This window comes from Pseudophryne corroboree, chromosome 2, assembly GCF_028390025.1.
Source record: "Pseudophryne corroboree isolate aPseCor3 chromosome 2, aPseCor3.hap2, whole genome shotgun sequence".
In the NCBI taxonomy this organism is placed as follows: Eukaryota; Metazoa; Chordata; class Amphibia; order Anura; family Myobatrachidae; genus Pseudophryne; species Pseudophryne corroboree.
The window spans coordinates 74853257-74879867 of NC_086445.1; the positions used below are offsets into that span (position 1 = coordinate 74853257).

The following is a 26611-nucleotide window of genomic DNA, read 5'->3' on the forward strand; positions in this document are numbered from 1 at the left end:
GACAGGAGAAAAAAAAAAAATCCTGTCATCACCAGCTGCTCACTCACCTCCACCCCTGATCCTGATCGGCTGGCTAAAGTCCGACTTCTGACAGTGACTACCCCAAAGCCTGTCCAGAACGGGCTGCTGCCATATATGCCTGAGGCTCCGCCCCCAGTCACGTCCGAGGCTCCGCCCCCAGACCGCCCGAAGCTCCGCCCCCGCACTCGATGTGGCTTGTGGCACTGGCAGCACATACAGTAAGTCCCTTCAGTTTACCCTGGATGGTGCGGGGCTGCATATAATAAATACAAGTTACAGCACAGCAGAAGAGCAAGGTAGGTTTCATAACATCAGTACATATATTAGAGAACGGGGCATAAGTTAAATAATGATATTGTAAAAGGGGGGACAGGAAGCTCAAGTTATACAAATATATAAAAGGGGGGTTAGTGGGCATAAGTTAAATATAAGGAGGAAAAGGGCCACAATTTTAATATAAACGGGGTCACTCAGGAGGCGCAACTTAAATATAAAAGGGGGGATGTGGGTACAAACTAAATACATATCACGGGACAAGTGACAATATAATTAAATATGTATGGGGGCATGTGACAAATTAATAAAATCATACATTAATATATTATTTAAGATTAGATAGCGGCACAATTTAAATATATAAGGGAAGGATGGGCACAAGTTAAATATAAATGTGGGGTGTAGGTGGCAGAACAATATTATCTAACGCTGAGACAGTGGCATATGTTAACTATATAAGGGAGAACTGGAAGCACAAGATAAATATATAAGGCTGGGCAGGGGACACAAATTGATTATTTAAGAGGAGACCGGGGGTACAACTTAAATATATATATGTGAGGGGAGAACACGTGACTTAAATAAAGTACACATTAAAATTAAGCATAAAAGAGAACAGGTTGCACACATTAATGAGACGTTACGGGCCCGATTCAGTATCGTTAGCAGAAGAGAATTCCGCACTTCTGAGCATGCACACCGCTGCGGGCATGCGTGAAGTCTAAGATTGTGATTGCACGCAGTGTAAGTCCCGGTGTGGGCGGCGTTTTGGATTCGGTGATGCAGGGGTGCAGTCCGGGCGACGGAGGTGTGTCCGGACCGTTTGTGGGGCAGGCTGCGTAACATTCATTGCAGCCACTGCGATCCAAAACATGTCGGCCCGGCAACTGACAAGGGGCTTCCCTTAAAATGCAATTAGCGAAGGACCCGGCATGCTAGAGAAAGGAGTTTTAGTTTTGCGATTTTTCGCAAGACTACAACACAAGTAGGGTGGCCAATCCCGGGATCGGCGGGATCCCGGGATTTGAGGCCAAAAATGCCGGGATTTGAATCCCGGGATTGGAGCCTCCAATCCCGGGATTCACGGGATTAAACTGCACATGGGCATTTTGGTTTTCTTGTCCAGGCAGCGCTGCTGAGCACTAGCGCTCGGCTCAGCCTCAGACGCTGCCCGGCCCTGGCTGTGCGTGGCGTGCACATCTCACACCTTTCCTCCGGTGGCCCGCAGCATCTACTCTTCAGCTGCCTTCCAGCCCACCTGATCAGTGGAGGAGGCCGGCCCCGGCTGTGCACGGCGTGACGTCAGCAAGGTCACGCTGCGCATCCACACACCTTCCCTCCGGCGGACCGCCGCATCTGGTCTGCATCGTGGCTGCCCTCCAGCCCGCCTTCTTTGACCTTAAATGGAGGAGGACGCCGCCAGACTGTGCTCATGCCTGTAGTGAGTATGTTATTTATTTATTTTTAATCTAAATTTGAAATGGGCGGGGCGGGGTGGGAGAAAAATTGAATCACGGTTCAATCCTGGGATCCCGGGAATCCCGCGATTGAGCATTTTTCAATCCCGATTCCCGGGATTGAAAAAATGCCCCGGGATTGGCCTCCCTAAACACAAGCTGAATCCATGCCTATATAAGGAGTGAAGGCAGGAGGCATATAAGAATTAAATACTGTATACATATTTTTTTATAGGGTAATTGCACAAAAATGAAATTGGTTCATTTTATTTAACCCCAAGTATTTTCAGAATTTTGGTATGGGTCTAATTTAATGTAGGATGTGTTTGGTATTGTCATAGAATGGAACTTGTGTCGATAATCTGAAAGTGTATTATAGAGGGGTGGAGTTCTCTCATATTAAAGGTCATTTATGTATAATAAAGTTACAGATGACTCCATTTATTCACAGCACTGAGGTTGTGGGTTTGATTCCCACAATGGCTCTGTGTGGAGTTTGTATATTCTCCCCATACTTGTGTGGGTTTCCTCCAGGTGCTCTGGTTTCCTCCCACAGGTTAATTGGTTCTTGGCATAAATTAACTCTAGTGTGTAAGTGTGTGCGTGTACATATGGTAGGGAACATAGGGCTTTGCAAATGCAAAACTTAGCAATGCAATTGCAGGTGGAGGTGCATACCACCGCCTTCCTGCATTTGCGATCTCTAAACTGTAATGCAATCGCAGTTCTGGATGAACATAGCAACCATCGGTCGCGATGTTCATCTGTGATTGCAGGCTAGTAAGCCTGAGTTTACTCAGACTAGCAGTCACTGTGCGGCTTGCTTGGCCAAGGCCTCGCCACTCCCGTTTCCATAAACGTCGGCCTCCCCTGCCCCTCTCTCTGAATGCATCTGCCTGTCAATCAGGCAGAGACGTTAGCATCCCCACGATGCGATTGCAGGACCTGTTCTGCACATGCGCAGTTTACTGTCCATTGGAAAACCGTGTTGGATCGCCCATGCTTCCATGGATGTCAGAGCAGAGCTGGCATGCAAAACCCGGCGAGTTGCAGAACACACCAGGCTTGGGGGTCTCCTCTCCCATATTTAAGTGGTTTCTTTGTCAGTAAGTTTATCTGTATTTTTTGTGTCAGTAAGTGGTATCTGAGTCAGTATGTGTGTGTCAGTAAGCGGTATCGATCATTAAGTGGTCTATGTCTCAGTAAATGGTATATGTGTCAGTAAGTGGTATCTGTCGTGTGTGTCAGTAAGTGGTATGTGTGTCAGTAAGTGGTATCTGTCAGTAAGGGGTATCTGCATCAATAAGTGTGTGCATCAGTGTGTCAGTAAGTTCATAGGCGTGCGCACGGGGGGTGCCTGGTGCGCACAGGCACCCCCTAATGTCTTGCACCACCCGCCTGCAATGATCGCCGCGGGCTATGATAAGCCCTCGATCTCAGCTTGCTGCTGTGCCAGCGCTGCTTATTGCAGTCTGTCACCGACAAACTGAGCTGCTGCGCCAGCCGCCGTGGACAATATATTTATAGACTAGAGGCACATCATCATATGCTGCTGTCACTAATGGGCCATGGTTTCCCAGCGGACGCACAGGGGGTGACTGAGGTTAAGCTCCACCTCCCGCCCGCGCCCTCCAGTCTTCTCCCGCGGCTACGCGCACGCAGCGGGGTGAGTGAGAGGCGAGCAGCTCCTCAGGCATTTCCCTTCTCTTGGGGGTGGACCGGCCGAGTCGGGTGCACGGTCTCATGTCTGCAGGTATGGGACGCACGTCAGGTGGTGGGTCTGGTGGGGGGGTCGGTACGCGGGCGTCTTTGATTAAAGATGCTGGCCGGGCGGGCTCTCGCTGACACGGCAGGGGCTGGCAGCGTCTATATATGGTGGCTGTGTTTTATTTTTTGTGAAAGAGATGTGTGTGTACAGTACATATGGTGTCAGCTGTGTCTGCTGTGTATATGTATGCTACCATGTGTGTCTACTTTATGTATGCATGTTGTGTACTACTGCTATGTCTGTGTTTATGTATGTAAGTATGTCATGTATGTGTATGTATACTATTGTGTGTGTGTGTGTGTGTATATGCTGTGTATGTATGTGTACTATGTGATTGGTGACATGCTGTGATGTGGTGTAATTATTAACATCTCCTAAGAGTTCCGCCCATTGTTTTTGTTGAAAAAAATAAAATTAAAATAAAATCTGAATACAAGATTGAAACGTTGATCAAACTGCTGGGGTCCGTGTGATTATTCATAGCCGCCGTAAGTGCCGCCTACCTGTGACGTATTGTGACTGACCGTTCTGGCCGAATACACCTGGAGGGCACCGGCCGCAAGTAATTTATGTACAGCAGTGGAGTGACGGCTTTGCGAACATATATATATATTAGTCCATCCAGCAGTCCGGCACTCCAACATCCCCTAAGGTGTATTTGCCCTGGTGCCTTCCTAGGGGTGGTGCAGCCCCGATACAGAGGCGGTGTATAAATCAAGCCAGGTGAGTTTATTCAAGTCAATGTTTCGGGGACTGTTTGTAGTGTCCTGAGGAAGGGGGTTCGTCCCCCGAAACGTTGACTTGAATAACCACACCTGGCTTGATTTATACACCGTGTGAAAGCCTCTGAGTGACGCCTCCACACCTTGTCTATATGTATGTGTGTGTGTGTGTGTGTGTGTATGTATATATAATATATGGAAACCCTGCCATAGAAATCCTGTGTTTGCTCCTGCGCCGTGTCCTCACTGTCCTGCAACTGCCGCCGCCAGCCACACCAACATCACAGGCCCAGCCCAGGTAGCGTTCATCTCAGGAGGAATCGGAGCCGCAGCCGGAGCGGAGGACACAGCTGAGTGAGCCTGAGATAGTTCAGCGCTCAGCAGAGAGGGTAAGACACACTCTTATCTGTCAGTGTGTCACTGAGACAGCTCTGTTTTAATATATGTTAAATTTAGATTTTTTTTTTATTACTATGGGTTACTTATATCCCTCAAAATATTTATTATTAATAATAAGAATTTACTTACCGATAATTCTATTTCTCGTAGTCCGTAGTGGATGCTGGGGACTCCGTAAGGACCATGGGGAATAGCGGCTCCGCAGGAGACTGGGCACAAAAGTAAAGCTTTAGAACTACCTGGTGTGCACTGGCTCCTCCCCCTATGACCCTCCTCCAAGCCTCAGTTAGGATACTGTGCCCGGACGAGCGTACACAATAAGGAAGGATTTTGAATCCCGGGTAAGACTCACACCAGCCACACCAATCACACCGTATAACTTGTGATCTAAACCCAGTTAACAGCATGATAACAGAGGAGCCTCTAGAAAAGATGGCTCACTACAGCAATAACCCGATTTTTGGTAACAATAACTATATACCAGTATTGCAGACAATCCGCACTTGGGATGGGCGCCCAGCATCCACTACGGACTACGAGAAATAGAATTATCGGTAAGTAAATTCTTATTTTCTCTGACGTCCTAGTGGATGCTGGGGACTCCGTAAGGACCATGGGGATTATACCAAAGCTCCCAAACGGGCGGGAGAGTGCGGATGACTCTGCAGCACCAAATGAGAGAACTCCAGGTCCTCCTCAGCCAGGGTATCAAATTTGTAGAATTTTTACAAACGTATTTGCTCCTGACCAAGTAGCTGCTCGGCAAAGTTGTAAAGCCGAGACCCCTCGGGCAGCCGCCCAAGATGAGCCCACCTTCCTTGTGGAGTGGGCATTTACAGATTTTTGGCTGTGGCAGGCCTGCCACAGAATGTGCAAGCTGAATTGTACTACAAATCTAACGAGCAATAGTCTGCTTAGAAGCAGGAGCACCCAGCTTGTTGGGTGCATACAGGATAAACAGCGAGTCAGATTTTCTGACTCCAGCCGTCCTGGAAACATATATTTTCAGGGCCCTGACAACGTCTAGCAACTTGGAGTCCTCCAAGTCCCTAGTAGCCGCAGGCACCACCATAGGTTGGTTCAGGTGAAACGCTGAAACCACCTTAGGGAGAAACTGAGGACGAGTCCTCAATTCCGCCCTGTCCGAATGGAAAATCAGATAAGGGCTTTTACAGGATAAAGCCGCCAATTCTGACGTGCGCCTGGCACAGGCCAGGGCCAACAGCATGACCACTTTCCATGTGAGATATTTTAACTCCACAGATTTAAGTGGTTCAAACCAATGTGACTTTTGGAACCCAAAAAACTACATTGAGATCCCAAGGTGCCACTGGAGGCACAAAAGGAGGCTGTATATGCAGTACCCCTTTTACAAACGTCTGAACTTCAGGGACTGAAGCTAGTTCTTTTTGGAAGAAAATTGACAGGGCCGAAATTTGAACCTTAATGGACCCCAATTTCAGGCCCATAGACACTCCTGTTTGCAGGAAATGTAGTAATCGACCCAGTTGAATTTCCTCCGTCGGGCCTTACTGGCCTCGCACCACGCAACATATTTTCGCCAAATGCGGTGATAATGTTTTGCGGTTACATCCTTCCTGGCTTTGATCAGGATAGGGATGACTTCATCTGGAATGCCTTTTTCCTTCAGGATCCGGCGTTCAACCGCCATGCCGTCAAACGCAGTCGCGGTAAGTCTTGGAACAGACAGGGTCCTTGCTGGAGCAGGTCCCTTCTTAGAGGTAGAGGCCACGGATCCTCCGTGAGCATCTCTTGAAGTTCCGGTTACCAAGTCCTTCTTGGCCAATCCGGAGCCACTAATATAGTGCTTACTCCTCTCCATCTTATAATTCTCAGTACCTTGGGTATGAGAGGCAGAGGAGGGAACACATACACTGACTGGTACACCCATGGTGTTACCAGAGCGTCTACAGCTATTGCCTGAGGGTCCCTTGACCTGGCGCAATACCTGTCGAGTTTTTCCCAATGGTTTATAATCATGTGGAAGACTTCTGGGTGAAGTCCCCACTCTCCCGGGTGGAGGTCGTATCTGCTGAGGAAGTCTGCTTCCCAGTTGTCCACTCCCGGAATGAATACTGCTGACAGTGCTATCACATGATTTTCCGCCCAGCGAAGAATCCTTGCAGCTTCTGCCATTGCCCTCCTGCTTCTTGTGCCACCCTGTCTGTTTACGTGGGTGACTGCCGTGATGTTGTCCGACTGGATCAACCCCGGCTGACCTTGAAGCAGAGGTCTTGCTAAGCTTAGAGCATTGTAAATGGCCCTTAGCTTCAGGATATTTATGTGAAGTGATGTCTCCAGGCTTGACCATAAGCCCTGGAAATTCCTTCCCTGTGTGACTGCCCCCCAGCCTCGCAGGCTGGCATCCGTGGTCACCAGGACCCAGTCCTGAATGCCGAATCTGCGGCCTTCTAGAAGATGAGCACTCTGCAACCACCACAGGAGAGACACCCTTGTCCTTGGTGACAGGGTTATCCGCTGATGCATCTGAAGATGCGACCCGGACCATTTGTCCAGCAGGTCCCACTGGAAAGTTCTTGCGTGGAATCTGCCGAATGGGATTGCTTCGTAGGAAGCCACCATTTTTCCCAGAACCCTTTCATTGATGTACTGAGACTTGGCTCGGTTATAGGAGGTTCCTGACTAGCTCGGATAACTCCCTGACTTTCTCCTCCGGGAGAAACACCTTTTTTTGGACTGTGTCCAGGATCATCCCCTAGGAACAGAAGACGAGTCGTCGGAATCAGCTGCGATTTTGGAATATTGAGAATCCAATCGTGCTGCCGCAACACTACCTGAGATAGTGCTACACCGACCTCCAACTGTTCCCTGGATCTTACCCTTATCAGGGAATCGTCCAAGTAAGGGATAACTAAAATTCCCTTCCTTCGAAGGAGTATCATCATTTCGGCCATTACCTTGGTAAAGACCCGGGGTGCCGTGGACCATCCATACGGCAGCGTCTGAACTGATAGTGACAGTTCTGTACCACAAACCTGAGGTACCCTTGGTGAGAAAGGTAAATTGGGACCTGAAGGTAAGCATCCTTGATGTCCCGAGACATCATGTAGTCCCCTTCTTCCAGGTTCGCAATCACTGCTCTGAGTGACTCAATCTTGAATTTGAACCTCCGTATGTAAGTGTTCAAGATTTTAGATTTAGAATCGGTCTCACCGAGCCGTCCGGCTTCGGTACCACAACAGTGTGGAATAATACCCCGTTCCCTGTTGCAGGAGGGGTACCTTGATTATCACCTGCTGGGAATACAGCTTGTGAATGGCTTCCAAAACTGCCTCCCTGTCAGAGGGAGACATCGGTAAAGCCGACTTTAGGAAACGGCGAGGGGGAGACGTCTCGAATTCCAATTTGTACCCCTGAGATATCCCTTGAAGGATCCAGGGGTCTACTTGCGAGTGAGCCCACTGCGCGCTGAAATTCATTGAGACGGGCCCCCACCGTGCCTGATTCTGCTTGTAAAGCCCCAGCGTCATACTGAGGGCTTGGCAGAGGCGGGAGAGGGCTTCTGTTCCTGGGAACTGGCTGATTTCTGCAGCCTTTTCCTCTCCCTCTGTCACGGGGCAGAAATGAGGAACCTTTTGCCCGCTTGCCCACGAAAAGACTGCGCCTGATAATACGGCGTCTTCTTATGTTGAGAGGCGACCTGGGGTACAAACGTGGATTTCCCAGCTGTTGCCGTGGCCACCAGGTCTGAAAGACCGACCCCAAATAACTCCTCCCTTTAATAAGGCAATACTTCCAAATGCCGTTTGGAATCCGCATCACCTGACCACTGTCGTGTCCATAACCCTCTACTGGCAGGAATGGACAACGCACTTAGACTTGATGCCAGTCGGCAAATATTCCGCTGTGCATCACGCATATATAGAAATGCATCTTTTAAATGTTCTATAGGCAATAATATACTGTCCCTATCTAGGGTATCAATATTTTCAGTCAGGGAATCCGACCACACCAACCCAGCACTGCACATCCAGGCTGAGGCGATTGCTGGTCGCAGTATAACACCAGTATGTGTGTAAATACATTTTAGGATACCGTCCTGCTTTCTATCAGCAGGATCCTTAAGGGCGGCCATCTCAGGAGAGGGTAGAGCCCTTGTTCTTACAAGCGTGTGAGCGCTTTATCCACCCTAGGGGATGTTTCCCAACGCACCCTAACCTCTGGCGGGAAAGGATATAATGCCAATAACATTTTAGAAATTATCAGTTGTTATCGGGGGAAACCCACGCATCATCACACACCTAATTTAATTTCTCAGATTCAGGAAAACTACAGGTAGTTTTTCCTCACCGAACATAATACCCCTTTTTGGTGGTACTCGTATTATCAGAAATGTGTAAAACATTTTTCATTGCCTCAATCATGTAACGTGTGGCCCTACTGGAAGTCACATTTGTCTCTTCACCGTCGACACTGGAGTCAGTATCCGTGTCGGCGTCTATATCTGCCATCTGAGGTAACGGGCGCTTTAGAGCCCCTGACGGCCTATGAGACGTCTGGACAGGCACAAGCTGAGTAGCCGGCTGTCTCATGTCAACCACTGTCTTTTATACAGAGCTGACACTGTCACGTAATTCCTTCCAACAGTTCATCCACTCAGGTGTCGACCCCCTAGGGGGTGACATCACTATTACAGGCAATCTGCTCCGTCTCCACATCATTTTTCTCCTCATACATGTCGACACAAACGTACCGACACACAGCACACACACAGGGAATGCTCTGATAGAGGACAGGACCCCACTAGCCCTTTGGGGAGACAGAGGGAGAGTTTGCCAGCACACACCAGAGCGCTATATATATACAGGGATAACCTTATATAAGTGTTTTTCCCCTTATAGCTGCTGTATCTTTAATACTGCGCCTAATTAGTGCCCCCCTCTCTTTTTTAACCCTTTCTGTAGTGTAGTGACTGCAGGGGAGAGCCAGGGAGCTTCCCTCCAACGGAGCTGTGAGGGAAAATGGCGCCAGTGTGCTGAGGAGATAGGCTCCGCCCCCTTCTCGGCGGCCTTATCTCCCGTTTTTCTGTGAATTCTGGCAGGGGTTAAATTCATCCATATAGCCCAGGAGCTATATGTGATGCATTTTTTGCCATCCAAGGTGTTTTTATTGCGTCTCAGGGCGCCCCCCCCAGCGCCCTGCACCCTCAGTGACCGGAGTGTGAAGTGTGCTGAGAGCAATGGCGCACAGCTGCAGTGCTGTGCGCTACCTTGTTGAAGACAGAACGTCTTCTGCCGCCGATTTTCCGGACCTCTTCCGTCTTCTGGCTCTGTAAGGGGGACGGCGGCGCGGCTCTGGGACCCATCCATGGCTGGGCCTGTGATCGTCCCTCTGGAGCTAATGTCCAGTAGCCTAAGAAGCCCAATCCACTCTGCACGCAGGTGAGTTCGCTTCTTCTCCCCTTAGTCCCTCGATGCAGTGAGCCTGTTGCCATCAGGACTCACTGAAAATAAAAAACCTAACTTAAACTTTTTCACTAAGCAGCTCAGGAGAGCCACCTAGTGTGCACCCTTCTCGTTCGGGCACAAAAATCTAACTGAGGCTTGGAGGAGGGTCATAGGGGGAGGAGCCAGTGCACACCAGGTAGTTCTAAAGCTTTACTTTTGTGCCCAGTCTCCTGCGGAGCCGCTATTCCCCATGGTCCTTACGGAGTCCCCAGCATCCACTAGGACGTCAGAGAAAATGTGTTATACTTTTATAATAGCGGTGAGCACCACGGGGGTATTATGCGTATCTGGCACTGCTGGGGGCATACTGTTTGCCATAATGTGAATTCCGGCTCATACTGTGTGACATAACGTGAGTTTTGGATCATACTGTGTAGCGTAATGTTAATTTCAGCTCATACTGTATGGCAAAAAGTGAATTTGGCTCATACTGTGTGGCATAATGTGAGTTTTGTCTCATACTGTGTAGAGTAATGTGAATTTCGGCTCATACTGTGTGGCATAATGTGAATTTTGGCTCATACTTTGTGGCGTAATGTGAATTTCGGCTCATACCGTGTGGCGTAATGTGAATTTTGGCTCATACTATGTGCTGTAATGTGAATTTCAGCTCATACTGTGTGGCGTAATGTGAATTTTGGCTCATACTGTGTGGCATAATGTGAATTTCGGCTCATACCGTGTGGCGTAATGTGAATTTCGGCTCATACTGTGTGGCGTAATGTGAATTTCGGCTCATACCGTGTGGCGTAATGTGAATTTCGGCTCATACCGTGTGGCGTAATGTGAATTTCGGCTCATACCGTGTGGCGTAATGTGAATTTTGGCTCATACTATGTGCTGTAATGTGAATTTCAGCTCATACTGTGTGGCGTAATGTGAATTTCGGCTCATACTGTGTGGCGTAATGTGAATTTCGGCTCATACCGTGTGGCATAATGTGAATTTTGACTCATATTGTAAATAAGGGGCACTACTGTCAGTAGCTAGTGAGCATGAGGACATTTGTGACAAATGCTAGTGTACTGCAGAGGAGGGGTCTGTTGGCATAGAAAGAGACAAATGTGGCTCTGATGGCACATGTGTAAATTATAAACTTACTTGTGTTATATTAAAATGGAAATGTTCGTCCCGGAATACATACCTCTTACCGGCGGTCATGATCCCGACAGTGGGATACCGACCACCAATATGTCCTGCAGCTGGGCGAGTGCTAGAAAACCCCTTGTAGGCTCGCCACGCTGCGGGCTCGGTGGCTCGCTCCGCTTGCCACAAGATCTATTCTCCCTCTATGGGTGTCGTGGACACCCACAGAGGGAGAAAAGCCTGTGGCGCTGGTATTCCGCCAGGCAGGCTCGTGATCGCCTTCCATTTGGCTCAGTAAATCTCCCGTACTTTTCAGAGTGGCCCACTCAAAATTAGGGTGTAATGCTGGGGGGTGCAAGGGGTGTGTATGGGGTGGGGGTCGGGAGGGGAATGCATATGCACCTAGGCCCATCACTCTCTAGTTCCACCACTGGGTCAGGGATAGATTGGGGAAGTGTAAGCAGTGATAGGGTACAGTGCAACTCAGCACTCAGCTAGCACTCATGGTTATGCCGTAGCGGACCGTAAGTACTGCCTGGTGGTCGCACCATTATATTTAATTTTTTTACTCTGGGGTGTATTATATCTACTTTATTAGGGAGAAATTAGATTAAGCCATGTGATTTTACTGAGAGATTGTAAAATAGTTCTAGACATGTCTATGGGCGGTGCTAGGTACGTCCAAAAGGCAGTGCTAGACATGCCCCTCCGGGGTTGCACCCCCTAATAAAATTAGCTGCGCACGCCTATGAGTAAGTTTGACTATCAGTATGTTTGTCAGTAGGTGGAATCTGTATCAGTAAAGGGTGTCTGTGTTAGTAAGTGGTATCCGTAAAGGGTGTTTGTGTCAGTAAATTTGGTTGTCAGTAAGTGTGTTTGTCAGTAAATGTCCATACACACGGAGCGATATAGCTAAGCGATTTTGACTATATAGTCAAATTTGCTCAGAAAGTGCATAACGCTCAGTCACAATCTCTCATAGTCAAAATCTCTCCGTGTGTATGCACCTTTAGTGTGTATGTGCCAGAAAGTGTGTCTGTATCAGTGTACCATATCAGTAAGTGGAATCTGTTTTATTAAGGGGTGTCTGTGTAAGTAAGTGCCATCTGTCAGTAAGGTGTGTTTGTGTCAGTAAGTTGTATCTGTGTCAGTAAGGGGTATCTGTGTAAGTAAGTGCCATCTGTCAGTAAGGTGTGTTTGTGTCAGTAAGTTGTATCTGTGTCAGTAAGGGGTGTCTGTCATTAAGTATGTGCCAATAAGTGATGTCTGTGTCCGTAATGGGTATCTGTCAGTAAGTGGTGTCTGAATCAATAAATGTGTGTATCAGTAGGTGTTTGTCAGTAACGTGTGTCAGTCGTGTGTGTGAATAAGTGGTGTGTGTGTGTGCATGTCTATAGAAGTGTGTTTGTGTCAGTAGGGGGTTTATGTCAGTTAGTGTCGTCTGTGTCGGTAAGTGTGTCCCAGGAGCCCTCAGTTCTCTGTCTGTATTGCCCCCATCTTTTGTAAACTTTCCACATCTGCTCTGTTTTGCCCCATCATTGCCCTTCATCCTTCTTTGCATGTTGATACAGCTCTATGTATTATATGGCGGTCACTGTGATGCTCCATGCTTGATATTATAGTCACGGATGTTCTGTATTATATGATGGTCACAAACTTTTTATTGTTATAGTTAACTATTAAGTGATTAAAGGTAAACACTAGCTATGATCTTCATGGAGATGGCCACACACCCTATTTAGACCACACCACACTGGTCACATCATTAGTCACACCACCGCAGCGACTGTCACACCTCCATCAGAGGCACACAATAGGCCCTTCATAAATTTCAGCTCCAGGCCCATGTGAACCTTAATCTGGCACTGGCTAGTACACTCCGCATGTCAGGCCCTATTCTTCCCCGCACAGGTGCAAAAGCATCGCACGGCTGCAATGCTTTCACATCCGATAAGTAGCTCCCTGCCTGCGCAGCCTAGCTGCCACTTTCTGGGTCGCAGCTGCTGCGTGTGACCGCCCCGGCAACGGTCTGAACACGCCTGCGTTGTCCGGGCTGCGCCCCCCCCCCAACTCGTTCTAACGCCATTGGCAGGCCCCCTCTTGCCCCACGACCGCCACTACCTATCAATCAGGCAGAGGCGATCGCACCAGTGAGATGCTTTCGTATCTCACTGGGTGCACACTTGCAGTGCACCTGCTGCACGGGCACACTACAGGCAGGGCTACAGACGGCGAGCGCTGCTGCTGCAGCGATCGGGTCTGAATTAGGCCCTATGTACTAAGCCTTGGAGAGAGATTAAGTGGACGGAGATAAAGGGGGACATGTATTAAGCAGTGATAAAAGTGGAGAAGAATCAGCATTGACGTAACATTTATAATTTGCAAACAATAAAAGTATACAGAGCAGCTGATTGGTTGCCAAGGGCAACTTCTCCACTAGCTCACTTCTCCACTTTTATCACTGCTTAGTACATGTCCCTCAAAGTACCAGTCAGGCAGCTGCTAACTGCCAGGTTACAGGCTGTGTTTGAAAGACGAAAGTAGCTGATTGGCTGGTACTTTATCTCTGTCTACTTTATCTCTCTCCAAGGCTTAGGGGGACATTTACTAAGCAGTGATAAGAGCAGAGAAGTGAGCCAGTAGTGAAGTTGCCCATGGCAACCAATCAGCACTGAGGTAACATCTATAATTTGCATACTATAAAATGATACAGAGCTGCTGATTGGATGATGGGGCAATTTCTCCACTGGCTCACTTCTCCGCTCTTATCACTGCTTAGTAAATGTCCCCCTGTTGTACATAAACCCCATAGACCCCAAAGTGTCTTTAGACTACAAGCCATGGATAATAGTGAGGTGCACCTGAAATTTTTCGGGTTTTGTGTTTTGGTTTTGGGTTCGGTTCCGTGGCCGTGTTTTGGGTTCTGACGCGTTTTGGCAAAACCTCACCGAATTTTTTTTGTCGGATTCGGGTGTGTTTTGGATTCGGGTGTTTTTTTCAAAAGACCCTAAAAAACAGCTTAAATCATAGAATTTGGGGGTCATTTTGATCCCATAGTATTATTAACCTCAATAACCATAATTTCCACTAATTTTCAGTCTATTCTGAACACCTCACACCTCACAATATTATTTTTAGTCCTAAAATTTGCACCGAGGTCGCTGGATGGCTAAACTAAGCGACCCTAGTGGCCGACACAAACACCTGGCCCATCTAGGAGTGGCACTGCAGTGTCACGCAGGATGGCCCTTCAAAAAAATACTCCCCAAACAGCACATGACGCAAAGAAAAAAAGAGGCGCAATGAGGTAGCTGTGTCACTAAGCTAAGCGACCCTAGTGGCCGACACAAACACCTGGCCCATCTAGGAGTGGCACTGCAGTGTCACGCAGGATGGCCCTTCAAAAAAATACTCCACAAACAGCACATGACGCAAAGAAAAATGAAAGAAAAAAGAGGTGCAAGATGGAATTGTCCTTGGGCCCTCCCACCCACCCTTATGTTGTAAAAACAGGACATGCACACTTTAACGAACCCATCATTTCAGCGACAGGGTCTGCCACACGACTGTGACTGAAATGACTGGTTGGTTTGGGCCCCCACCAAAAAAGAAGCAATCAATCTCTCCTTGCACAAACTGGCTCTACGGAGGCAAGATGTCCACCTCATCATCATCGTCCGATTCATCACCCCTTTCACTGTGTACATCCCCCTCCTCACAGATTATTAATTCGTCCCCACTGGAATCCACCATCTCAGGTCCTCGTGTACTTTCTGGAGGCAATTGCTGCTGGTGAATGTCTCCATGGAGGAATTGATTATAATTCATTTTAATGAACATCATCTTCTCCACATTTTCTGGAAGTAACCTCGTACGCCGATTGCTGACAAGGTGAGCGGCGGCACTAAACACTCTTTCGGAGTACACACTGGAGGGAGGGCAACTTAGGTAGAATAAAGCCAGTTTGTGCAAGGGCCTCCAAATTGCCTCTTTTTCCTGCCAGTATACGTACGAACTGCCTGACGTGCCTACTTGGATGCGGTCACTCATATAATCCTCCACCATTCTTTCAATGGTGAGAGAATCATATGCAGTGACAGTAGACGACTTGTCAGTAATCGTTGGCAGGTCCTTCAGTCCGGACCAGATGTCAGCATCAGCAGTCGCTCCAGACTGCCCTGCATCACCGCCAGCGGGTGGGCTCGGAATTCGTAGCCTTTTCCTCGCACCCCCAGTTGCGGGAGAATGTGAAGGAGGAGATGTTGACGGGTCGCGTTCCGCTTGACTTGACAATTTTGTCACCAGCAGGTCTTTGAACCTCTGCAGACTTGTGTCTGCCGTAAAGAGAGATCCAAGGTAGGTTTTAAATCTAGGATCGAGCACGGTGGCCAAAATGTAGTGCTCTGATTTCAACAGATTGACCACACGTGAATCCTGGTTAAGCGAATGAAGCGCTCCATCCACAAGTCCCACATGCCTAGCGGAATCGCTCTGTTTTAGCTCCTCCTTCAATGCCTCCAGCTTCTTCTGCAAAAGCCTGATGAGGGGAATGACCTGACTCAGGCTGGCAGTGTCTGAACTGACTTCACGTGTGGCAAGTTCAAAAGGTTGCAGAACCTTGCACAACGTTGAAATCATTCTCCACTGCGCTTGAGACAGGTGCATTCCACCTCCTTTGCCTATATCATGGCCAGATGTATAGGCTTGAATGGCCTTTTGCTGCTCCTCCATCCTCTGAAGCATATAGAGGGTTGAATTCCACCTCGTTACCACCTCTTGCTTCAGATGATGGCAGGGCAGGTTCAGGTGTTTCTGGTGGTGCTCCAGTCGTCTGTACGCGTTGCCTGTACGCCGAAAGTGGCCCGCAATTCTTCTGGCCACCGACAGCATCTCTTGCACGCCCCTGTCGTTTTTTAAATAATTCTGCACCACCAAATTCAAGGTATGTGCAAAACATGGGACGTGCTGGAATTTGCCCAGATGTAATGCACTCACAATATTGCTGGCATTGTCCGATGTCACAAATCCCCAGGAGAGTCCAATTGGGGTAAGCCATTCTGCGATGATCTTCCTCAGTTGCCGTAAGAGGTTTTCAGCTGTGTGCCTATTCTGGAAAGCGGTGATACAAAGCGTAACTGCCTAGGAACGAGTTGGCGTTTGCGAGATGCTGCTACTGGTGCCGCCGCTGCTGTTCTTGCAGCGGGAGGCAATACATCTACCCAGTGGGCTGTCACAGTCATGTAGTCCTGAGTCTGCCCTGCTCCACTTGTCCACATGTCCGTGGTTAAGTGGACATTGGGTACAACTGCATTTTTTAGGACACTGGTGAGTCTTTTTCTGACGTGTACATTCTCGGTATCGCCTGCCTAGAGAAGTGGAACCTAGATGGTATTTGGTAACGGGGGCACACTACCTCAAGAAATTACCTAGTTCCCTGTGAACTAACGGCGGATACCGGACGCACGTCTAACACCAACGTAGTTGTCAAGGCTTCAGTTATCCGCTTTGCAACAGGATGACTGCTGTGATATTTCATCTTCCTCGCAAAGGACTGTTGGACAGTCAATTGCTTACTGGAAGTAGTACAAGTGGTCTTCCGACTTCCCCTCTGGGATGACGATCGACTCCCAGCAGCAACAACAGCAGCGCCAGCAGCAGTAGGCGTTACACTCAAGGATGCATCGGAGGAATCCCAGGCAGGAGAGGACTCGTCAGACTTGCCAGTGACATGGCCTGCAGGACTATTGGCTTTCCTGGGTAAGGAGGAAATTGACACTGAGGGAGTTGGTGGTGTGGTTTGCGCGAGCTTGGTTACAAGAGGAAGGGATTTACTGGTCAGTGGACTGCTTCCGCTGTCGCCCAAAGTTTTTGAACTTGTCACTGACTTATTATGAATGCGCTGCAGGTGACGTATAAGGGAGGATGTTCCGAGGTGGTTAACGTCCTTACCCCTACTTATTACAGCTTGACAAAGGCAACACACGGCTTGACACCTGTTGTCCGCATTTCTGTTGAAATACTTCCACACTGAAGAGCTGATTTTTTTGGTATTTTCACCAGGCATGTCAATGGCCATATTCCTCCCATGGACAACAGGTGTCTCCCCGGGTGCCTGACTTAAACAAACCACCTCACCATCAGAATCCTCCTTGTCAATTTCCTCCCCAGCGCCAGCAACACCCATATCCTCATGCTGGTGTACTTCAACACTGACATCTTCAATTTCACTATCAGGAACTGGACTGCGGGTGCTCCTTTCAACACTTGCAGGGGGCGTGCAAATGGTGGAAGGCGCAAGCTCTTCCCGTCCAGTGTTGGGAAGGTCAGGCATCGCAACCGACACAATTGGACTCTCCTTTGGGATTTGTGATTTCGAAGAACGCACAGTTCTTTGCTGTGCTTTTGCCGCAAGTCTTTTCTTTTTTCTAGCGAGAGGATGAGTGCTTCCATCCTCATGTGAAGCTGAACCACTAGCCATGAACATAGGCCAGGGCCTCAACCGTTCCTTGCCACTCCGTGTCGTAAATGGCATATTGGCAAGTTTACGCTTCTCCTCAGACGCTTTTAATTTTGATTTTTGGGTCATTTTTTTATTGATCTTTTGTGTTTTGGATTTTACATGCTCTGTACTATGACATTGGGCATCGGCATTGGCAGACGACGTTGATGGCATTTCATCGTCTCGGCCATGACTAGTGGCAGCAGCTTCAGCACGAGATGGAAGTGGATCTTGATCTTTCCCTATTTTTTTAACCTCTACATTTTTGTTCTCCATATTTTGCGCACAACTAAAAGCCACCACAGGTATACAATGTAGATGGATGGATAGTATAGTATTACTTATACTTATGGACGACGAGTGACGACACAGAGGTAGGTACAGCCGTGGCCTACCGTACTGCTGCTTAGTGCTTATATATAAATATAATATACTGTATAACGGACCTGGTGGACAGTGTCAGCAGCAGACTGCTAAACTAGTATGAAGAAAGAAAAAAAAAACACCACAGGTATACAATGTAGATGGATGGATAGTATAGTATTACTTATACTTATGGACGACGAGTGACGACACAGAGGTAGGTACAGCCGTGGCCTACCGTACTGCTGCTTAGTGCTTATATATAAATATAATATACTGTATAACGGACCTGGTGGACAGTGTCAGCAGCAGACTGCTAAACTAGTATGAAGAAAGAAAAAAAAAACACCACAGGTATACAATGTAGATGGATGGATAGTATAGTATTACTTATACTTATGGACGACGAGTGACGACACAGAGGTAGGTACAGCCGTGGCCTACCGTACTGCTGCTTAGTGCTTTTATATAAATATAATATACTGTATAACGGACCTGGTGGACAGTGTCAGCAGCAGACTGCTAAACTAGTATGAAGAAAGAAAAAAAAAACACCACAGGTATACAATGTAGATGGATGGATAGTGTAGTATTACTTATACTTATGGACGACGAGTGACGACACAGAGGTAGGTACAGCCGTGGCCTACCGTACTGCTGCTTAGTGCTTATATATAAATATAATATACTGTATAATGGACCTGGAGGACAGTGTCAGCAGCAGACTGCTAAACTAGTATGAAGAAAGAAAAGAAAAAACACCACAGGTATGCAATGTTGATGGATGGATAGTATAGTATTACTTATACTTATGGACGACGAGTGACGACACAGAGGTAGGTACAGCCGTGGCCTACCGTACTGCTGCTTAGTGCTTATATATAAATATAATATACTGTATAACGGACCTGGTGGACAGTGTCAGCAGCAGACTGCTAAACTAGTATGAAGAAAGAAAAAGAAAACACCACAGGTATACAATGTAGATGGATGGATAGTATAGTATTACTTATACTTATGGACGACGAGTGACGACACAGAGGTAGGTACAGCCGTGGCCTACCGTACTGCTGCTTAGTGCTTATATATAAATATAATATACTGTATAACGGACCTGGTGGACAGTGTCAGCAGCAGACTGCTAAACTAGTATGAAGAAAGAAAAAAAAAACACCACAGGTATACAATGTAGATGGATGGATAGTATAGTATTACTTATACTTATGGACGACGAGTGACGACACAGAGGTAGGTACAGCCGTGGCCTACCGTACTGCTGCTTAGTGCTTATATATAAATATAATATACTGTATAACGGACCTGGTGGACAGTGTCAGCAGCAGACTGTTAAACTAGTATGAAGAAAGAAAAAAAAACACCACAGGTATACAATGTAGATGGATGGATAGTATAGTATTACTTATACTTATGGACGACGAGTGACGACACAGAGGTAGGTACAGCCGTGGCCTACCGTACTGCTGCTTAGTGCTTATATATAAATATAATATACTGTATAACGGACCTGGTGGACAGTGTCAGCAGCAGACTGCTAAACTAGTATGATGAAAGAAAAAAAAAACACCACAGGTATACAATGTAGATGGATGGATAGTATAGTATTACTTATACTTATGGATGACGAGTGACGACACAGAGGTAGGTAGAGCCGTGGCCTACCGTACTGCTGCTTAGTGCTTATATATAAATATAATATACTGTATAACGGACCTGGTGGACAGTGTCAGCAGCAGACTGCTAAACTAGTATGAAGAAAGAAAAAAAAAACACCACAGGTATACAATGTAGATGGATGGATAGTATAGTATTACTTATACTTATGGACGACGAGTGACGACACAGAGGTAGGTACAGCCGTGGCCTACCGTACTGCTGCTTAGTGCTTATATATAAATATAATATACTGTATAACGGACCTGGTGGACAGTGTCAGCAGCAGACTACTAAACTAGTATGAAGAAAGAAAAAAAAACACCACAGGTATACAATGTAGATGGATGGATAGTATAGTATTACTTATACTTATGGACGACGAGTGACGACACAGAGGCAGGTACAGCCGTGGCCTACCGTACTGCTGCTTAGTGCTTATATATAAATATAATATACTGTATAACGGACCTGGTGGACAGTGTCAGCAGCAGACTGCTAAACTAGTATGAAGAAAGAAAAAAAAGCCACCACAGGTATACAATGTAGATGGATGGATAGTATAGTATTACTTATACTTATGGACGACGAGTGACGACACAGAGGTAGGTACAGCCGTGGCCTACCGTACTGCTGCTTAGTGCTTATATATAAATATAATATACTGTATAACGGACCTGGTGGACAGTGTCAGCAGCAGACTGCTAAACTAGTATGAAGAAAGAAAAAAAAAAACACCACAGGTATACAATGTAGATGGATGGATAGTATTACTTTTACTTATGGACGACGAGTGACGAGTCAACACAGAGGTAGGTACAGCCGTGGCCTACCGTACTGCTGCTTAGTGCTTAATTATATATATAATATACTGTATAACGGACCTGGTGGACACTGCAGTGTCAGCAGACTGCTAAACAAACTAGCATGAAGAAAGAAAAGAAAAAAACACCACAGTGTTTTTCAGGCAGACAAACGTATACTGGACTGGTGGTCACTGTCCGCAAAACTGTGCACTGTACTCCTGCTATAACTGCTCCCCAGTCCCCACAATTAGGCAGTGTGAGCAGTGCACTCAGCACAGATATATCATGCAGCAGTGCAGCACACTGAGTGAGCACAGATATGGTGGAGCGTTTTTTTTCAGGCAGAGAAACAACGGATTAAACACAAAACCCTGCACTGTACTCCCTAACAGCTGCTCCCCGTCCCCAATCCTCCCCACAATTATAACTAACTAAGTTCTAATATAATACAACGGACTCGGAGAGGACGCCAGCCACGTCCTCTCCCTATCAATCTCAATGCACGTGTGAAAATGGCGGCGACGCGCGGCTCCTTATATAGAATCTGAGTCTCGCGAGAATCCGACAGCGGGATGATGACGTTCGGGCGCGCTCGGGTTAACCGAGCAAGGCGGGAGGATCCGAGTCGCTCGGACCCGTGTAAAAAAAAGGTGAAGTTCGGGCGGGTCGGATTCCGAGGATCCGAACCCGCTCATCACTAATGGATAACAAGCACTGCTGATATACCTTATCTTCATACTATATATACAGACTTTTTCAACATAATATTGTGGAATTTTTGTACTTTTTAATAAAGTGATTACCAGCAGGAGATCGTATCCGTTTCCCATTGCAGTGCGCCTGTTTCACACTGTCCCTGCATGGTACAATCAGCAGCCTCATCTCTGTGCCAGCCACCAGTCTGTTAGTTCGCTTTCCATGGGGCCACTTAAATTTCCTTCTACTGTCATTTTCAGAAAAGGCTGAGGTCTCGCTAGCCTGTTACATCTTTCTGCTTGCTTCCAGCAAAAAGCAGCAGGCTTTGTCTACTCTGCGTGGTATAATGATAATTTCACAGCTATGCCTGTTTGCAAAGTTAATAAACCTCCTTATGATAGTGTGTGGACCCTTATTCAAAAGTAAAGCATTCAATACCTTTAATACCAAGAAATAATGACACGGAGACTTAATTTGGCAGAAAATTGTTAGCTATTTATTGTACCCTAACCATTAGAAAAAACCTGCAAAGTAAAATTTAAGTTAACATACCGATTCAGCCGGCATATGGTGGCAGAAAAAAGAACGGCTATATTCAACTGACGATAACCTCAAAAAACATTAAAACCCAAACGATCCTAATTCACCACAAACCATACATAGGTAATAGGTGCCCGACTCAGACCTCCACGCTGACTGCCCACCCGGATGGGTGATGATGCTGCCCCCTGATGGGTGATCTAGCGGCCTTAAAAGTCAATGGAGGTGAGTGCACCTAAACCACACCAATACTGTAAACAACTGCAACTAACAAGTCAAATTACAACCTGCCGTTCTTTTCCGCCAACAGCGAAAGACTCTTCCCCAGAGTCTTCGCACCGCCACCATACCCTCAACCTAACTCCTGCAACACCAGAAACAGATCCTCCAGGAAAAACAGCATCCCCTCCTTGGACAGATGCACACCATCAGGCCGAAAAAGGTGACTGTCACGAAACCGAATCCTAGGGTGGCGAACCACTTTCCCTCCGTGAGCCAACACCCACTTCGCCACCGCCGCATTCCCCTTTTGCCTGGCCTCATCAATCGGGCGTCCGTCCGCCACTCCTTGCCAACGCAACCTTGGCACCATCATAGAGAACACCAAAACACAATTGGGCCACGCTGCGGCCACACTGGCCAGATCCTCCATCATGGCCCACCGCAGCTCCAAAGATGTCCTCTTCCCAAGATCGTTGCCACCTAAATGGACAACCAGCACCCTAGGGACTCCATGCTCACTGACCTGACTGACCAATCTACTCTTCAGATCTTTCCACATCATCCCCCGCCAACCAAGCCAACGAACGCTATGAGCCCTAGGAAACATCTGTGCCCCCTCCGAGGCCAAAAACCTGGCTGCCCAGTAATAAGAGTGGCCAAACACCCAGATTGCCAAATCGTCTTCTACCCAACCTGAAGAGAAGGAAAGGAGTAAAAATCGGTTAATAAGTATCCGAACAGGAGTTTATTAAACGCATTAACCTGAAGGATCTGCCATAAGAAAAAAGGGGTTTTTCGTGTCTTGCAGAAGTCACGGCCTAGCCGATCTAAACAGCTTCCAGCCAATCGAAGCATAACATAAACATACAACGGGAAAAATCAAAATAATATAAGGAAAATAACACGGGGGGGGGGGGTATAAAAATGGGAAAAACAAAAATCATGTAAGAACTCAGCTGGAGGTGAAAGCGTAAAAACCTGCAGAGGGACTTTGATTTGAACTGATCAGCCGAATTGTAGATTAGAATTCAGTCCGTCAAAGTCAGGCAAAAAATCGCAAAAGAACTCCAGACCCCCGCTGCCAGCAGTGGCGAGTAGCTAATCCCTGAGTAGGATGAACAGGGGAGACAAACAGACACACTACACAAGGACGTACTTAACTTTACAACATGAACTTATACAACGACTAATAAAACTGAACTGTTAGTCAAACAAACAACTCATGGAACTGGGCGAATACATCGTCTGTAACTTGACGACTTCCATCGCCCCACTGCCTGGATTTCCGCAACGGAAAACCCCGCAGATGCAGCCAGGGCCGGACTGGGACTAAAAATAGGCCCTGGCATTTTTGAAGCACACAGGCCCACCTTTGTGACTCCTCCACTTACTATTCCTGACTCCTCCCACTTATTAGTCTATGCACTTACAAATATAATTAATATTCTAACAACATACAAGCGTACATCATTTTCTATTAAAATACACACAACCTGTGTTTGAAGTGGAAATTTTTAAGTGGGGGTATGTAAATGTGAAATGCTCCGGAAAAGGGGGCGTGGCCACTCAAAAGGGGGCGTGTCCTTCAGTGTAGTTTATCACACCATACACCCCTTATATGCATTATGCACCACAATAGTAGGACCCCTTATACTATCTAGTACTGGTGCCTCTTTCACATTATACCACACAGTATGAGCCAAAATTCACATTATAGCACCCAGTATGAGCCGAAATTTACATTATAGCAGCCAGTATGAGCCGAAATTTACATTATATGCCCCCAATAGTGCAGTGCCAGATCCACAACTGCCCCCACAGTGCCAGGTATACAAATGCCCCCACAGTGCCAGGTATACAAATGCCCCCACAGTGTCAGGTATACAAATGCCCCCACAGTGCCAGATAAACAATTGCCCCCACAGTGCCAGGTATACAATTGCCCCCCGAAGTGCCAGGTATACAATTGCCCCCACAGTGCCAGGTAAACAATTGCCCCCACAGTGCCAGGTATACAATTGCCCCCACAGTGCCAGATCCACAATTGCCCCCACAGTGCCAGGTATACAAATGCCCCCACAGTGTCAGGTATACAAATGCCCCCACAGTGTCAGGTATACAAATGCCCCCACAGTGCCAGGTAAACAATTGCCCCCACAGTGCCAGGTATACAGATGCCCCCACAGTGCCAGGTATACAATTGCCCCCACAGTGCCAGGCAAACAATTGCCCTCACAGTGCCAGGTATACAATTGCCCCCACAGTGCCAGGTATACAAATGCCCCCACAGTGCCAGGTATACAAATACCCCCACAGTGCCAGGTAAACAATTGCCCCCACAGTGCCAGGTATACAAATGCCCCCACAGTGCCAGGTAAACAATTGCCCCCACAGTGCCAGGTATACAAATGCCTCCACAGTGCCAGGTATACAAATGCCCCCACAGTGCCAGGTAAACAATTGCCCCCACAGTGCCAGGTATACAAATGCCCCACAGTGCCAGCCAATTGCCCCCACAGTGCCAGATATACAATTGTCCCCACAGCAGCCAGTGCTGCAGCTACTTACCGCTGCTGCACTGCTGCTGCTGCTCCTCCGGGCTGTGAGGGACGGGGGTGAATCAGGAGAGCAGAGCGCCCGCCAGCGGGGCTGTGTCTGGTGCTGCGGCGGCTTCGTTCAAACCAGCCGCCGGTTCGTGAGCCAATCAGAGCTCGCGGACCGGCGGCTTCTGATTGGCTGCCGGTCCGCGAGCTCTGATTGGCTCACGAACCGGCGGCTGGTTTGAACGAAGCCGCCGCAGCACCAGACACAGCCGCGCTGGCGGGAGCTCTGCTCTTCTCTCCTGACAGCTGAGACATGCTGCCGCCGGACTGAGCGGCAGCGTGTCTCAGTGACCGCTGGACCGGCCCAAGTGGCCATCGGCCCTTCTGGCATTTGCCAGAAGTGCCAGATGGCCAGTCCGGCCCTGGACGCAGCCGACGTCGCCGCCCTGATTCGGAAAGAATGCGTACCGAAAGCAGCGGGTGAAAGGCCCAAGCTTGCCAGACAGCAACTCAGCATCCAACGAAACTGATATTTCGTCAAAGGTAAACCGTCATAATGCAGCAGCCACGACCCCTGCACCCCGGGCCGAACTGCTGCACATTTCGATGCCAATCTCACCGGGCAAATGCTCCCCTCCAGAGACGGTACCAAAGTGACCCATCGCCCTCTATCTACTTGGTCCGTCTTAGAGCGACGCAATCTGCACAGCAAGGACCTCTCACCCACCACCACGTCATCCAGAAGCATGCGCGAGTCTGCCCGCTTAGATGGCGCTACCAGCTCCGAAACCCGAAAGGCTCCGTGGTAAGCCATGGAGAACGCCAACTGGAACAAAAGCGATTAAAAAATTGACGACGCGATACTGCCTACCGCATCGACGACAGCCGGTAGCAAGGCCGCATCGATGGGGCGTCGCCTATCAGGCGGCGTTGGCGCCACGTGCGCCCACCCTTTCATCGCCTTTACCAGAAGCCCGCTCTTTATCACGTCAGGGACACCCTTGGTTTTATTAAAAAACGAAATCCCTGCTAAGTACCGGGACACCACCGCTCTGGACCTACCCGTGACAAAAAGCTGCCAAATAAAAGAAAGCATCATCCGATGCCCGCTCTTACCTTCTTGACTACGTCCGCGGACAAACTCTTCCCACTCGCTCCAAGCTTGACCATCGCTAGACCCTCCAGTCCGATCACCTGCCAGACATAACCGGGACATTGAAACCCCCGCTCATCGGCCTCGGGTGCCAACAAACGAAACTCTCCCACTGACCGCGGGACAACGCGTCGGCAATTCCGTTCTCAAGTCCTGGCACATGCTGCTCGCGGAACCATACATTCTTATGCAAGCATGTCAGCAGCAATCGCCCAAGCACCCTCAGAACCACCAGCGACTTCGCCCTCTGGTTATTGATCGCATGCACCATGCCCAGATTGTCACATCTAAACAAAATGCTTCGATGAGCCAGACGATCGCCCCAAACCTCCAGTGCTACCATAATGGGGAAAAGCTCCAGCAGCAAAAGGTCCTTAGTGAAACCTTCGCGACACCATTCCTCAGGCCACGAGGCCACGCCCCAAGATCCCTCTAGGTAGCAACCGAACCCAGAGGAACCCGCCGCTTCGGTAAACAGCTGTAACCTAGCATTGTCAATCGTTGGGGCCAGCCAGATACGCACCCCATTAAAGTCCTCCAGGAACGAGGCCCAGACGGCCAAATCCCTCTTAATCTCGGAGGACAAACGAATGAAATGATGCGGCATGGCACACCCCGCCGTCGCCCTCTCCAGCTTTCGGCAGAAAACCCTGCCCATCGGGATCACCCGGCAAGCCAAGTTCAAGAGGCCCAGCAAGGACTGCGCCTGCCTCAGCGTGACTTTGGCGACATCACGAACTGGCAAATAACCTCGCGGAGCTTCGCGACCTTGGCCTGAGAACGACAAACAGGAAACCGGCCCCTCCGTTTTATCCTCGGCCACAGGAACGCCAAAGTGATAAAACAACGCTCGGATGCTGAACAGCAAGTCGCTGCAGCGCGGTGAATTCGCCGGTCCCA

General features: G+C 48.2%; 1 long non-coding RNA gene across 1 annotated transcript in view; it reads left to right on the forward strand.

The window, feature by feature from the left end:
* Positions 1-206: 206 nt before the first annotated feature.
* Positions 207-26611, forward strand: part of LOC135050511 (uncharacterized) — a 97635-nt gene continuing 71230 nt past the window's right edge. Inside the window, exon 1 of the long non-coding RNA XR_010241639.1 lies at positions 207-317. This is a non-coding gene — a long non-coding RNA (uncharacterized LOC135050511). The remainder of the gene's footprint in view (positions 318-26611) is intronic.